The following is a 13,877-nucleotide window of genomic DNA, read 5'->3' as shown; positions in this document are numbered from 1 at the left end:
GACCGCGCCTTTCAGAAGCTCGTATGATTGAGGAATAAATTAAAACGAAATGACTGACGTCACGGACATAGTTCCCGATTCCTCACTTGTCAAGTGCCACACCTTTTTATGTCTGCTCTAATGGGCCTTAATGAGACGGGGCAACACAAAACAAATAAATATTCCTTTTCTCTCCCCTAACGTACGATAGAATTTTTCTCTCTCAATTATAATTTAACATTTAACATTAGATATCTGTTGCATATAAGTGTTTTTTTTTTTTTTTTTTTTTTTTTTTTTTGTTGTTGTTGTTTTCGAAGGCTAGAGGAGTTTTAACTTAATTTGATTTTTAAGTTAAAAATTTTAAGTTTAAATTCATTACGAACCAACATTTTAACATATATTAAGGCGGCAAATACACCTTAAAACCCTTAAAGGTCTTCGAATATGGGACTATTGCAAGAACTGGGATATTTTATTTACTTTAAAAGCAATTACTTCCAGCTTTTTACAGCTGACTACATAGTATAGCTGCTTTCTGAGCTGGTAACCAGAAAGTTTGTGGTACCATAAATATTTTTATAATTTAATCTGCTCTGTAACAAAGTGTTTTATGCGTTCACGCCATGTTTCCACCTTGCACGCACAGTTTGAAACATTCTGTTGCGTAATTTAATTCTATATTTAATATATAGCTTTTATAACATTTAAAAACTACTGTGAACTAAAAATCCTAAGAATTTCGTATTAAAGTTTTATTATTTTATATGGAGTTGAGTTATAAAACGTATTTTATTAAAAAAAATCTGTGATATTTTCGTGCATAAAGTTTTTTTATTTAATTATTCATCACATTTTTGATTCAGTTACATGATAGTGTCCATGTAAAGAATTCCATCAAATTTCAAGTATGTACCGTTAACCGTTTTTAAAAAATCATGCGCGCAAGGTGAAAACATGACGTGAACGTATAAAAAATGTTGTCACAAAGCAAATTAAATTATAAAATTATTTGTAGCAACACAAACTTTCTAGTTACTAGTTCCCAAAGCAGCTATATTATGTAGTCAGCTGTAAAAAGTTGGAAGTAATTGCTTTTAAAATAAATAAAATATCCCAATTCTTGCAACAGTCACATATTAGAAGATCTTAAGAGTTTTAAGGTCTGAGATTTTTACTGAGACCATGGGACGGAGGAGATTAAGGTAATTAAATGGCGTCTTCTTCATAATGAGACTTGTCATTAGCTTATCAATATATTATTAAGCAATAATATTTGTAAACTTTCATACATTTGTCTTATTACCATGCTGTACTTTTTATCATGAAAGATTTCATTTAAAGTTTTTTCATAACTTCCAAAGTCAAAATTTTGAAAAATACGCGTCTAAGGATTAGTGTATTTAGGGGGTCTCATGCCGTGCAATCGTGTAGAGGACTTGCGCTCCGGGGGGGGATGGAAACACTCTCCGTAGTTACACAACAGAAAAGCATTTGGAAGTATACGATCCTGCAAGAAATGTGTGACAAAAATGCAATATCACAATTATAAAGAAAATAAGAAAAATTAATTATTAATTAAATAAGAAAAAAAGCACTTAGTAAATGTAATAAAATATTATTTGAAAGCGTTCGCTTTGCGTCTAAAGTTTTACAGTTAGATTCTTGAACAACGCCAAGGTTTAGGAACAACTGTGTGTATTGGTCTCCCAAGCCGAAGCATAGTTTTTAACTTCCTGAAAGTTTAACTAATAATAATAACTACTACCTCTTATTTACTGGAAGCCTTAACGTAATCTAAATAGTAAGCTAATAATCAAAATCGTAAAAAACAACCTTATATTTAGCGTAGGTATAATGAAACACTCAATCGATTTCGAGGGCAGCTAAAGGTCCCTCCTCATCAAGAGAAAGAAATACATAGAAAGAAGAAAATAGGAATCACAGAAACACGTGGTGCTTATCAGCACTGCACGTGGTTATAACTAGATTTTTAATCAGAGTTGCACTGGCCGCCTACTTTTACTGAGCCAGGCTGTCTGATCAAGCATAAAGAAATATTAGCGAAGTTAAAATAGGGAGCGAGGGGCAAATGCACATTACGCTCAAAATCTGAACTTCAAATAATGGAAAGCAACCACTGAACGGATTTTTTATACCCTCTGGTAGTACCAAGTGCGAGGAGGTAACGCCATCTATCGGCAAAAATAATTGAATTAAGATAGTAGAATTTTAAAGGCATTAGGAAGGACTGGATTGGACTTCAAATCATTAACTAAACTTTCTAAATCTTTGTGAATGTGAAAAGCCTCAAGAAAATCCAATTCGCCTATGGAAGAAGCCTTTTGGATGATTTTTGCAGACCCAAAATCAAAATTATGGTTAAAAGTCCAGCTATGATACGCTATTGAAGACTTGTTAATTTTCCCTTTTTTGACATAAGATTCATATACCTACGCTAAATATAAGGTTGTTTTTTACGATTTTGATTGTCACATTAGCGTGTTTCTCTTCTAGTCTAGACTCAAGTTTATTGCAGGAGATTTTATTTTCGATGTTCAATGATAGTAATAACTATGATATAAAACCTTTAAAGTCTTATTTGATATAAGACAATATTCGCGTAGGCACAAATAAACAGAATCTTTTAAACACTGGATGTAAACTCAGGTACAGCAATGAATACTCTAGAATACTGTGAATTTTTTTTTTTTTTTTTTTTATTTGAAGTTCAGATTTTGAGCGTAATGTGCATTTGCCCCTCGCTCCCTATTTTAACTTCGCTAATATTTCTTTATGCTTGATCAGACAACCTGGCTCAGTAAAAGTAGGCGGCCAGTGCAACTCTGATTAAAAATCTAGTTATAACCAGGTGCAGTGCTGATAAGCATCACGTGTTTCTGTGATTCCTATTTTCTTCTTTCTATGTATTTCTTTCTCCTGATGAGGAGGGACCTTTAGCTGCCCTCGAAATCGATTGAGTGTTTCATTATACCTACGCTAAATATAAGGTTGTTTTTTACGATTTTGAAACTTGAGTCTATTTTATTGCAGTTAATTATAAAAAAGATAAATAACTCTGTACTGTATTATCCATCTATGGCGATGATCACCCTACCTACAGAGTTATTTGTTTGAAAAATGGTCATCTTATATGAACAGCCTGAGAAATAAAATATATATTTAGATAATTTATTATTTATTTCTCAAAAGTTAAATTTAATGAAAACTAAAATATAGTATATACATTATTTGATATTTTTTTAAATAAAAACTTCATCAACCAGTCTTTTATTTTTAAGTTGCCTTGTACATAAGCTCTTTTTTCCTTTGTTAAATTTATTAAAAACTGGAAATTAAAAAAAATTTTTAGAAAATGTAATCTTTGATTGTTAGAAATTTTGAATGAAACTCCATCACAAGAGCAATATAACATAAATCTCTCTTCTTTCAGGAAACGAAACATTTGAGTAGGTGGGAGGAGATATAGTGAAATATATAAAGAAATCAATGGGTACAGCAAAGCGAAACATGAATATAGCGCCTTCTAACAATGCAGTAACAATTGTAAATGTAGCCGGAAGATTTGAATTGGAATTGATTAGAGATAGTAATTTTTTCAGTTTATCTCTTTAAGGAAATCCTTTTCATTAGCTATAGAAGCTTTAATTAAAAGCTGACAATTCTATAAAAGCTGATAATTTTCGGAGAACGAATTTTTAACAAATTATGGTTAGGTGACCAACTATAATTAGTTGTCGAAGATTTGCGTATTTCTCTTTTCCAAATATAAGACTGGTTTCTTTAATTGAAAATTCCAATGCTAGTTTAGTTTGGCCGATATATGTCAAGCTACACTAATGCCATAAATTTCCCACGAACCGGAATCAGATTTGAACTCCTTAAAAATAATCGAACAGTTATTTTTAATGATATGAAAAAAATGACATGAAAGAAGAATTAATGAAGAATCCGAATAATGTTTTGAACTTATAGGAGAATATATTGCGATAATTGGAAGCTTAATTAATAACATAAACAATCGAAACGCATTTTCTCTATAAGCAGTTTGCATTTATGCTGGAAAACCGAGGAAACGTTTTCGATAAAACGTTGAAAATACTATAAACAAAACTCTATACACAAAACATTGCAAATGCGTTTACCCATCTAGCACATAATGTTTAAAAGCATTCACTGCTTAATCGATCTAAACAGGAAATTTAGAATACATAAATCTAACTATATTTGGCGATGCTGAAGATTTTACGAAATGTTGTTAGAAAATTCGTCATTGACGCTCAAACTTTGCACATTTAATAATTTTTGGATTACCTGTAGAATATTAACAGCTAACTTTTCAATGTTATACATTTCTAAAGAAGTAGCTTCAAATAGATTTTTTAAAAGAAACCGAGTGTTCAGATTTAGAAAACTTCATTTCCTCGTAGAGAGGCTAAATGGGTTTCTGTCGTTTTATCCAAAGTGTTTCACGAAGACGATACAGCTTTCTAGGGATTTTCTACCTCATTTGAATACATGCGCGCTATCTTATTAATATTCTGGCAGGAAGACGTGAGTTGAAAACGAGAATCAATTGCTTTAAAATAAAAATTAACTGTTATACAAGTAAAATGAATCCTCACAACCTTAATTTCACAAGAAAGTTCTAGTGTTTAGTTATCTTCACAGTTTCAGAGCGCTACCTCTTCTCATGCCCACTAACACAAGCACATTACAGTACACCACCAACTACAAACGAACTCGAGTTTCAAAGATATATTACAATTCAAAATCAACAATATTGACAAATAACTTTCAGAACAAAGTCAAGATATTTTTTAACAGTAATTGTAATGAAACAATTTTTGTTTTAGTGTACATACCCTTATAAGTAAAAATTACGTGAAAATGTTTTTGAAAACTAGCACAGAGCCTCTGTAAGATACTTCACTCACGAGACAATACCTGCATCCCCATATAGTAAAGTCAGGATATTCCGTATGCTTATATCTGGCCTGTTCCATCATCGTAGTTTACAATGTCACAAGTTATTTCGTATGTTATTTTAAATGGGGAAATAATTTTCTAATGTCTGACAAAAGAAGTTACACCCACTTTCTTTCCATTCATTTATCTATGTTAAATTCCAACATATAATAATGTAAAACAATCTGTGACTAAGTTCTGTAGGATTTCATAGCTCCAAGTCATTTGAAAAGAACTGAAGTTATTTATCAGTAGACTTCCTCTTATTTAATATACACCAGTTCATTCTGAAATTACCATTTTTAAACTGTAACTCTCTCGCTTGTTTTGCTTAAACGTTTTCTACACTGCTTTTCAAAAATAGCACTGTTAAATATGTAACTCGATTATAACTAAAGTTGATAATAACGATAATAATCTTTAAACAAGGTATTTATTGGAATAAAAGTAACCTGACGGCGTTTGTGCCCTACCCGGAACTTCTTAAAACTATTATCGTCTATTAACGATGCCGGGCCGTTTAAACTTACTACTTGAGTAATAAGAACGATTTAATGATCGTATGAAAATGCAAATTGAGTTGATTTCATTGAGGAAAGTCTACTTGAATGTACGGCAGTTACTATAAAAAAAGCGTGATTTTATTAAGCGCATTTATTCGCAGTTAGTTCAAGTGCCTGAGGTGACAAAGCTAAATACGTTTAACTGGTCCTCGCATGTTGAAGCTAAATCAGGAAATATTTTAAGCTTTTCTTCTGTTGACGCTAAATGTAAAGAATGTTTTAAGAGGGTACTCATCCATCTTTGGAAATGGTATTTCGGAAATGAGTTAAGTGCGCGCTTTAGAACAGTTGCCAGAAAGAAATATAACAGGTAACATGTTAATTTTTTCTCGGAGTTAGGTGCGCTAATTTATTCATATTGCGCCAGTTAGTGCCACAGAATTTGAATGCGCAAGTGAGAAATTAATTTAGAACAATCATTTTTTGATGCATTAAAGTATAGTATAGTGCTGCAGAAAAGTTTCCAAATAATTATTTCAAATGCAGTTAAGTGGAGGGTAACGTGCGTAATAAAAAGCACAATGGTATTAAGTATGCTTTAATTACAAAATTATACACGAAGCATTAGTTATCAGATGTTACACGAATCTGTTTTCATTTTAGTTTTCAACTCATATTTTAGAAGAGGTTTTTATTTCTGACATTTAGCTTTAAATGCTAAAAAATAAACATTTAGAAATTATGCATTTAGCCTTAAAAAATAATCAGACATAGGGAATGAAAGCTTGTAATAAAGGTGTGCAAGGAATATACGTAAATATTAATATTAAAATTAATGACATATGCCAGAATACAAAATAAGTTCTGCAATCGCTTCTGTTAAGCAAGTTATTATATAATTTTTTCTTGCCTTTCTCAACTATGAAATAAATTCCGCAAAATAAATAAAACGAAATCGTACGGCATCTAAAGAATGTTGAAAAGGTGTCTGGTATGTGGCTTGATCCATGAACACGGAAAAGTGAACTTGGGAATTTCCACCTTTACAGATATTCAGTTCACAAGTTTCGCTCTTAAGTACACCTTTTGCTGATAGCAAAGGACACACGTTCGCAAGGTCATGTTCAGATTACGAGGCATAAAGTTTGTCGAAAGAAATATATGAATAAAACATGCTCCAAATTTATGGAATATATTTACCATAATGAAACTCAATTGTATATATAATCAATTGATTGTATTCCTCTTATCTTAATTATAACAAAATGTATTAATTGGCATTATTATCTATAAGTAATAATCTCTTTATTTTTATTATTATGTTTCATGTTATCGATCAATGTACTATAACTTTTTCTTCCATTGTAGCAAAGCGTTATTTAAGTTAATCTTGCCTATTGCATTTACATGTCATTAATTTCATGATATTTTGTATAATGTAAATTGTATTCAATAAAGATGTTGGTGAGGCCAACACATCTTCTAGTCAGAATTCATCAAAATTCATACTAGGTGTTCAACAAACTTCTTAAATTCGGTTACTAATCTCATTGAGCATTAAGCTTTAAACTTGCAAAATTCTTAGCCTATGGCTCTGGTGATACCTCTGCTTAAGAGGTGAGAACCAGATTCTCCACTTTTATGTTGTATCTACTCTGTTCATTATGCTTATATATGTATTTCCATGTCTTTACCGTGATAATATTTAATTGTAAAATTAGTACCTGAAGCTAAATATCGTGAATGAAAATCTACTGAAAACTACTAAATTAAAAATTCCGTAAATGAGAATATTTAAATCGTAATATAAAATCTTTAAATAATTGCAAATGTTAGGCTATAGTTTTAAAATTGAGTTTTAAGTAAAGTATTCGAAGAAGAAGAATTTCAGCCTGCATTAATTGCGGCAAATGGCATTTTACTGAGTTTCTCTTTCATAAGAAAGGAATTTATTTGATGCTTATAGTCTAATGAAGGAATTCTAAATCTCATAGAAAGCAAATGAAATTTGAATAGGCTAGAATTACATGATTTTTTTTGAAAAACATTTATGTTGGCAACAACCAAAAAATCATGATACTAACATATCAAATTATGATCTCAAGACACTGTATTCAATTAAATTTCTTCTTTTTTTTTAAAGAGGAATTAAAAATTAAAAAAAAAATCTGAAATGTTTCAGATTTTAAATTACGTCCAAAGGGGCTTTTTTTAACATTTTGTGTGTTACCTTTCTTTATTAAATATCATGTTCCTCGCACTTAAACCATAAGATCCAGTGCAACAGCAATATCGCAAAATAGTTTTAAAACGAGCATATCTTTAGAATTTCCGATACAGAGACTCACGCGCTGGAGATAAAAATGTTTTTTCTGCACAACGTTGCCATTGCTCGCTTTGAAATCCTTGAGTTTGTTAATCAAAAATTCGTCAAAGTTTTAAAAAATAGGAAATCGATCATAAAACAAATTTCAAATTTCAAATTTGGTCTTCCACATGCTCATATTCGTTGGAGGATTACGTTATTCAAAATTCGATGACTCTATGTACCGTTGTTTTATAACAATACGAGAAATATACATACATTTATGCAGATTTTTCATTATTTAATTTCTTCAAATATAATGCAGGACTCTAACATTTTGTGGCAACAGTTTGAAAAGTGAACCGACATTTATGAGTCCGACGCAAAATGCCAAAACGAAACTAATAGTCCTTCGGGATTCAAATCCCTTTGGACTAATAATTAAAAATAGGAGTTAATGACCTCCCTGACTAACAAATTGGTGATTCAGACTGATAAAGCTAAATAAAATAACAGTAAAAAGGAATAAAAAGAAAAATCTGAAAGGCTTGAGGTTTTAGCGTCGCACAGAAGGGTTAGTTAAGGTTTTTTTATGTCCTTGCTGAGCATCGCAGATTACCAATTTGCTGTTGGACTCATTCGTTGTTAGCATATTTTTCCCTTATCTTTCCAGTTTTATTAAGAATAGCTTTTCTCCCACTTACGCCATATTAATTTCAGGAGCAAAATCACAAAATATTTTAAAACATTATATCCTCAAAATTCCGGCTAGATTATTCGGAATTGTCGTACGTTCGGAGTCAGCTGCCCTAACCACTATTACCGTCTGAGCGGCTCACTGAAAATGTTAGAAAAAAGGCTTACAATTGAAATATTCAAATTACAAATTAATCGTCGTATCTTTGAAAAATAGAATAAATGTTTCCCGTACTTACAAATTAATTAAGTCTATCAGATCAATAATTTCTGAAACTTCAGCTTATGATGAAAATCTTCAGTGAATAAATATTTTAATGACTTCTTAAGCGGAATTAAATTACTATTTTTCATATACAAATGCACCACCGACCTTCCGATCATATACAGGTGTACTATTTCCTACTCAAGTACTAATTTTTGTTTAGAGAAAACTAAAGGAAGTGCTGTGCCTGTATATGATCAAACGGATTCACATCCTCCTTTAATTTGGAAAACAATTACAAGAGAAAATTAAAAAATTTTGTACCCGCTATCCTAGTTTACTCTCCGATCTCGCGCCAACCAATCAGTAGCTCTAATGACGTTGACATATTTGGGAAGCTATACCAGTTTATATTTCGTTCGAACCTGTTTGAATGTCAAAGAAGACTTGATGTTTGTTAGTATATGGTGTCTGTGCGGAAGTATACACTTAAAATATATAATATATAATATTAAAAGTATAACTTAAAATCCTAATGGGTCGAAAGTTCTCTGGAGAGGTTCGATGGTAGGAGAAGAGAGGTAGGAGATACTCGGAATCTGCTTCTCGGAGTTTTCTGTACCAAGACCGAATCAAAAGATGTGCAGTTAGTACGGTGGGAACTATATACCTGTAAATTCTCTGATGAAGTTCTGGTGAAGTTCCGCGCGCTTTCTGTCCTGAATGTATTTCGCCCTAACGGTTAAAATTATCAGGCTTACTAACTTAATTACTGCGATTTAAAAAAAAGACGTGTCAAATGTGAAACCTAAGAGAAAATAGTAATGATTTAATTTACAAAACCAATAATATCTTGCTCTCAACCTTATTTTAGCTTTCAGTTCTTATTACGCAGTTTATTATTTAAGCATCAATAGATGTTTTTGATCTCCTTATTAGAGATACTTTTGCGGAGAACATGTTTCAGATTCCGTGAAGAAAATCGCGAAATGCAGCTATTTTATTTTTATTTTTTAGTCCAAAGAGGCTTTGTCCCTGAAGGACTATTGTTTCCCTTTTACCATTTTGCGTTGAATCACTATAAATGTCCGTTTCACTTTTCAAACTGTTGCCACCAAATGTTAGAGTCCTGCATTATATTTGAAGAAATTAAATAATGGAAAATTCTGCTTAAATGTATGTATATTTCTCGCATTGTTATAAAACAACGTTACATAGAGCCATCGAATTTTGAACGACGTAATCCTACTGCGAATATGGGCATGTGGAAGGCCCAAATTTGAAATTAGGAATTTGTTTTAATATCGATTTCATATCTTTAACGAATTTTTGAGTAACAAACTCGAAGAGCGAAACTCGAAAAGTAAACTAGTAAACTCGAAAGCGAGCAATGGCAACACTCTACGGGGGAGGAAACCTTTTTATCTCTAGCGCACGGAACTGTGTATCGGAAATTCTAAAGATAGGCTCATTTTAAAATTATTTTGCGACATTGCTATTGAACTGAAATTTATGGTGTAAGCGCGAAGAACATGATATTTAATAAATAAAGGTAACACACAAAACGTTAAAAAAAACGCCGCTTTGGACGTAACTTAAAATCTGAAACCTTTCAGATTTTTTTAAAAACATTTTTAACTATTATTTTTACCCCTCCTCTTAAGAAATAATACTGGATACACTAAGAAATAACGAGGGGAGCTTAAAGTTCTTTTGCTGATTGGTGAGCAAAGCATAATCTGCGAAAAAAATCTAGATTTTCATACATATGGGGAACATATAAATAGAAGGAGTTTTGACAGCATTCATGCGTACTTTCGCTCTCCGAAACAAGATCATTAATACTACAGATGCTCTTTGACATCTTTCTCATTACAAGAGTTCCTCTTTTTTTTTTTTTTTTTTTTTTTTTTCATTAATTTAGAAAGTCTTAGTGTGCACAGTTACACTTTTTTTCTATTCTTTACACTATCTAATGTACAGCGAAAGCTTAGTCTTGATTTTTCTTTCATTGTTAAACAAGCAAAGTATCTTTAATAAATCATTCGGAAACACTATAGGAGTGTCTGACTTTACTTCATTATTGACAGTGAATCGGTATGAACAGAATAATAAATAAAGCTGCCTGTGTGAAACGAATATTAAATAGAGTAACGTGGGAAGCTATAGATAATTGTTAAGCACAATTAGAGCATATAAATCTGTGTCAGTATCAGTTTCATAATATAATGCACCAAACATTGGTCCTTCAAATAAGCGTTCCCATCGAGATTGTGTCTCCTTATCATAAAAATGTTCACGACTAACCAAATATAAGAGATCGCGGTTGTATGAAACTGCCATTAAATTGAGCAAAGATACCTACAAACATATTTTCATTATTTTCAACTCAGTGGTATTAATTTTGTAGCATTTATGTGACACTGTTATCAGAAATCTCTCATTTGAATACAAGTACTGATGAGCAATACAAACTGTTGGTTAAACAAAGAATCATTTATGACACTAAAGTTTTATTTACTGTTTGTAATCATTACAGGTACTTGATTTTTATTTATGAATTGAGACGGGTACTGATATTTAATATTTTTGTCTTCACATACACGTATTAAAATATCATTTTATAAACTATACAATTTTTAGTAATTGACTTCACTTATTTGAGTTGTATATCAAATGTGTGATAATTACAAAATTATGCGAAATTAAACTATTTAAGAAATTAGATTTTTAATGAACATTACCAATTTCAAAAAGCAAACAAAAAATGTTAAAACAAAAATATTTTATACATAAGCAAAAAAAAATCAATCTAGAGTTAACCTACCTTAATAAAATAAATCAAGCAAAGGATTTTTATACTGATGGTGGATGGTGCACTTTCTCATACCGTTTAATTATTCGTTATTCAATAATCATTGTACCGTTTGGTATCTTATATATTTGAATTTACGAATCTGTGTTATAATAATTCTAAATTTCTTTAAACTTTACAATAGACTCAAACGCTAATGAAATGATAATTGCAACCTAAAGCTATAGGTTCATTTAATTATAACAGAAACGCGAAAATGAATCCTCCCAACTTTAGAAAAAAGTTTTATGCAGCGTGTTTCAAAAAGAATATATGTATTTCGAATGAATATATTTATTAAACTGAATGACATGCGATTATGAAACTTTACAGACATATGTACAAACCTCTCTAGCTCAGATTACAGATGTTACAGATGTTCAGCATGTCCTCCATCAGCGACACGAACAATACATATCAATACTCAAATTCCTTCCATACTCGGGCAAGCATATCCGTCGTCACTGATGTTATGACAGTACGGATCCGGTTCTTCACATCTTCCAGGTTCTGTGTGAGTGGTGGTACATAAACGTTGTCATTAATGAAAACCCACAGGAAGAAGCCACAGGGTGTCAAACTCAAGAACACAAAATAATTTCTGCTTCAGAGTAGCCATTTTAAACATGTGACGATTACCACGCAAAACAGAAGACAACTGACATCTAGCGGCTATTAATATAAACTAGACTATATATTCGTATCGCCAATAGCCGAGCCGAGGCGCAGTGATCAATAGTTTGGACAAAATAACACTTTGTAATACTTATATTCTTTTTGAAACACGGTGTATTTTATACGATTAATCTTATTGAATTTATTTTAAATATTGCATTCGTCAAAATGGAAATTGCAGCACCATGAAGGTATGAACGCAGCAATGTGAAAATGAGAGAATCAGTAGAGGTAAGACACATATGCAGATGATTAAAAGAAAGAAATAAAGATATGAAAAATTAAACTGTTTATTCAGTATCTAATGTGGCCCCACGTGCAACTATATAGGCCTCTGAACGTGGGGTATACTGTCTGTGAACCTATTAATAGTCTTATGAGATATTCCTTACGAAGCTGAGTCCATTGTAGCTCTCCGTTCCCTGTTCCTATCGAATCTCAGCTCCTCATTTCCCATTGCAGCTCTCAGTGCGCCTACGTTGCATTGTGCACCACACTTTCGATGGCAGCCCTCTTAAGCTCGATGGAAAAGAGATCGAGTGAGGCTACCGGCCAGGGAAGGATGTTAGTTTCACTAAGGTTGTTCTGAGTGTGACGTGCGACATAAGGCCGAGCACTGACCTGCTGGAATAACGTGCCGGGGGCAGCCCGCACTACTGACCGTACAATAGGCATAACAATTTGCGTTGCTTATTGGTTCAATGTTAACCTGCCAGTAATGTGCACAAGGGTTGTCCTCTATCCGAACATGAAGGCAGCCTAAACCATGAAGCCAGGTGCGGCGCCATTGTGACGATCGACGATATGGTTTGACATGTAACGTTGTCCAGAGAGGCTGCCACACATATCCACGACCATCATTTTTTCCACAAACAAAATCAGGATTTGTCTGAATGCAATACTCGATGGAATTTGTTCCTTCCTTGACTTCCTTGACTTGTGTCTAGTAGCACTGGCTGGCCGCGGTGCGCGCATTCTCACCTCTTGCAACCCGAAACGAATGGTTTTGCAGGAGACAGCTATCACTTCTGATAATGGAAGGTAGGTTTGAATATGACTTGCCGGCTCCTCACGAACATTTGCCGAATTTGCCTACCAGGGCGGTCTGATATGCACCTGGATGATCTGCTGCTTCCTTACTGCGTCCATCATGCCACACATCACTGAACTGTGCTTACGTCCCGTTCAAAACGACTAGCAGTTGCGCCCCCAACGCTAAATTCAGCTCATCATACTTTCTCATTCCTCAGCGGATAACTGCTGATATCTCTGAGGAATTTTCTACCCGTCTTCAATTGTTCTATTATAACAATCTGTCACTGATAGCATATACAAAGCAGCCAGCTATTGGCTTTTGTAGCAAGAAACTAGGAATCTTTTGACCAGATGTGCACGCGAATATAATCATTTGCATATGTCTCTTACATCTACCGATCCTGTTATTTTCCCATCGCTACGCGCATTTCTTCATGGTGTTGCAGTTTCACCTTTGACGAGTATAATTTACAATTACTATTCTTAACATTTAATAATTAGCTGTAAATAGCAACTGAAAATTTTAATTAGCTCTTAGCAGTTGATACTATACTGTAGACAAAACTTATGAACATTTAATTAATTCTAAATGTTGCTAATTTTACCTTTAATTGAGATAAGTAAAATACGCTATGA

General features: G+C 32.7%; 1 protein-coding gene across 2 annotated transcripts in view; it reads left to right on the top strand.

The window, feature by feature from the left end:
- The window catches only part of LOC118192424 (dual oxidase maturation factor 1-like), a 293,294-nt gene that overhangs the window by 264,562 nt on the left and 14,855 nt on the right, over window positions 1-13,877 (top strand). The window lies entirely within an intron of this gene.

This window comes from Stegodyphus dumicola, chromosome 6, assembly GCF_044657685.1.
Source record: "Stegodyphus dumicola isolate Sdum_Otavi_A_Nest chromosome 6, ASM4465768v1".
In the NCBI taxonomy this organism is placed as follows: domain Eukaryota; kingdom Metazoa; phylum Arthropoda; class Arachnida; order Araneae; family Eresidae; genus Stegodyphus; species Stegodyphus dumicola.
Note: the sequence above shows the minus strand (reverse complement) of the source record. Positions and strands in the feature narration are given on the sequence as shown.